We start from the raw sequence: 3,531 nt of genomic DNA on the forward strand, positions 1-3,531 counted from the left end.
AAAAAAAAAGGGGATGATAAGAATATGACCTGTCTTATAAAACTGTTGGGATGTTTCAATGATTTAATACACGTAAGGCATGATAAAACAGCATCTAGCCCATCGTAAATGGTAGCTGTTGTGGACAGACATCTGCAATGTGATAGAACATGAACTCAGAAAGCTTGCTCTGATGGCCCAGCAGAGAAAGGTTTAGGGGAAAAGGGCCAATGAGAAGGTGTCTGAAGTTGACCAGATGAGAGAACTTTGAACCAGAACATTGATTCAAAAGATATTTAAAAGACAAATTCTTTAGGATTTGGCAACTGACAGGATGTGAAGAGTGAGAGTGATGAGTCATGGGTGACACCCCAAGTTGCTGGCTTGGCAGTCTGGGGGAGTGAGGTGTTAATAACAAGGAAAGGAAAAGAGAAGGAAGGAAGGGTTTGGAGAGGGGTGGGGAGGAATGAGCTCAGTTTTTGACATGTTGTATTTGAGGTGTCTGTGGAACACTGAAGTGGAGATGCTTGCCTGGATCTATGGATCAGGCGTAGGAATTTGGATTTGAGACTCATCACGACATGGGTAGTAGGAGAAGCCATGGGTGTGATTGAGCTGGTACAACACAGATGAGGCACAGAGGCGTGAGCAGCATCTCCATGGAGGTCTGGATCGGGAGAGAGCTGGACCCTTCCTTCTGGGGTGATGATGGTGTTAGAATGAGTCCAAAGTTGTTCCACTTGTGCTGGAAGGATCCATCAGGAAGCCAGCCCATCCGAGGGGGAATGGCTGCTAGAGACAAGAGAGGAAGAAAGAAAAAATCTCCAAGTGACTGGAAATGGTGACTCAGGATTATAAGGGAGGAAAATATTTTTTCATGAAAATACCTTTTCATCCTAATTTCACAGCCTAAGGCTCCTAGAACAAATGACTGATGAGTGAAAAGCATACAAATTTATTTAATATAAGTTTTACATGACTTCAAAAGGAAGTAAAGACCCGAAGAAACATTTAAACCAGTGTTTGTTTGTTTGTTTGAGACAGGATCTCACTGTGTTGCTCAGACTGGAGTACAGTTGCGCAGTCACGACACAATCATGGCTCTCCGCAGCCTCGATCTCCCCTGGCTCAGGGCTCAGGTGATCCACCTCAGCCTCCCAAGTAGCTGGGACTACAAGCACGCATCACCATACCTGGCTAATTTTTCTAGTTTTTGTAGAGACAGGGAGTTGCCATGTTGCTCAGGCTAGTCTCAAAATCCTGGGCTCAAGTGATCTTGACCTTGACCTCAAGTGATCTGCCTTGACCTCCCAAAGTGCCAAAGTGTTTTTTATAGTAGGTTTGATAAGGAGTGGATAGTCATGGAGAAATAAGAGGAGGCAAAGGATATGATCTAATGGTGGTAATTAACTGGGGGAAACTTAGTAAGGTCCGTCTGTCCAGATGCTTCTCTGTTCCCCTTCATCTTCAGAGATAAGGATGTTCCTTTCCTCTGGTATAGGAAGGGCACCCCTCACATGAGGGTTGTATAACTTGCTTCAGGGGAGAAGGGCAGGGGAAGATTAGAAGACCTTCCTTCTTCTGCTATTTTCTCAAATTCCTTCATTTAAAATATTCTGGGGTAGCGTGTCCTGAACCTCATCATTTGACGATGTAGCGGAGTCCCTGTAGAAATGTTCCCAGGTAGGAGAGGACAGTGGTGCAGTGGGAACTAACTGGTTGTTGGTGTTGGGCAGATGGTGATGAAGAGCAGTGGGTGATGGGGACGGTGGGAATTAGATGCTGGCTGAAGGGCAGCTGCTCCCACAAATAACTGCTGTTTATTGAGCATTACTATGTGCCCCTCATGGTGGGCCTCTCAGATGAATGTGTTAGTCCTCATAGCAACCTTCAGAGTGGGTACTATTAGCATCTGTGTTGTACCAGTTGGAAAGCAATCTGGCTGGGTGTGTGAGCCTAGTTGGGAAGATTGCTTGAGGCCAGGAGTTCGAGACCATCCTGGGCAATGTACTGAGACCTCATCTCTATTAAAAATAAAAATAGCCAGTGTAGTGATGCATTCTTGTAGTCCCAGTTACTCCAGAGGCTGAGGCAGGAGGATCCCAGGAGGTCAAGGCAGCAGTGAGCTATTGATGCAGGATTTTTCTTGGCCTTTTTGTGGAATCCCAGTAGGGGTGCCCTGTCTACTTGGCCTGCCATGCTCCGCCCCTTGCAGAAGGGAGCACACGAACAAGTGAGTACAAGCCCCTGCTGGCCACTCTGCTGAAACAGGAACAAGCTCTGTGCAGGGCCCACGGCCAGACCAGGTGTGGCTTTTCAAAGGGAATGCGGTGGCACCCAGGCAAGGGTACCCACGACCCTGAAGCCCAGTGGGGGTGTTAGTGTGCTAATTAGTTATTTTAGTTCCGCCATCCACAGCCCAGCGGATGGTAGTGTGTTAGCAGCTCAGTTGGCCCCTGGCCCTGTTGCATGGAGTGGCCGCCCTCTGCCAGTGAGGGAAAAAGACCAGTGTAACAGCCTTTCTTGGCACCTGCACTCAGTGGGTCCTGAGCTCTTATCCAGTGTCCAAGAAGAATGAGGTCATGCTTCACAACTGAAGGATGGTGAGGGTGAAGAATTTTATTGAGTGATGAAAACAGCTCTTAGCAGAGAGGGGTGCTGGACAGGGGATGGGATGGGAAGGGCAGGTCATCTTCCCCCAAAGTTAGGAGGTCTTCTCCTCAAAGTCAGGCCATCTCCCCTCTACCAACTGAGTATGGAGTCTTTATAGCTATACATAGGATGGGGGTGGGGTAGGCCATAGGTAGTATTGGAAAAGGTAATATTTAATTGGCTAAAAGGCATTATTCAGAAAAATCAATTGAGAGAGAGTAAACAGGAATAGAAGTTCTCACTCTGGTCCATGGGTTTCAGGCTGTTTTTGCCTTGAAGGTGAGGTTTCACCAGGGATCTGTCCCTGTACGCTTAGCATTTCTCTGCCTCCTGCCTCTATCACTATAGATAGATCACCACTGGATTCCAGCCTGGGCAACAAAGTGAGACTCTTTTGAGAGAGAGAGAGAGAGAGAGAGAGAAAGAGAAAGAGAGAGAAAATCTTAAAAGGATGACTTGCCCAAGATCCCATGTTAGTGAATGCCAGTTTCAGGCTGTGAAGAATCCACGTGTCCACCTCCTGAGGCTGTGTATGATCTCTTGAGGGCCAAGGTTTTATCAGGAAACAGATGGCACTTTCAAATTGGGTGGTTTGAGGTGAGTTAAGTGACTAGTTTTAATGGTGTGAGCAGGATATAGGGAAACCACAAGGAATAATGCAAGGAATCAGGGCGAGGAACCAGGAGGTGCTATGGCAGCACTTAGTTCTGGAGGGGAACGGGGAGAGGCAGCCATGGGATCCTGGAAGGGTGCAAAAGGAGCTGGGACCTGTGGAGGTGGTCAGCCTGAGATGACCCTGCGGGAGGGAGAGAGCCTAAGAAATAGCTTTCTGCCCTTGTAGTCCTGCAGTGTCCAGACCTCCTCACTGGCCAAACTCAAGCAGAAGCCAAAAGGCAAGAG

The sequence above is a fragment of the Aotus nancymaae genome, unplaced genomic scaffold (assembly GCF_030222135.1).
Source record: "Aotus nancymaae isolate 86718 unplaced genomic scaffold, 86718_ANA_hifiasm-v0.15.2.pri h1tg000008l, whole genome shotgun sequence".
Taxonomy (NCBI): Eukaryota; Metazoa; Chordata; class Mammalia; order Primates; family Aotidae; genus Aotus; species Aotus nancymaae.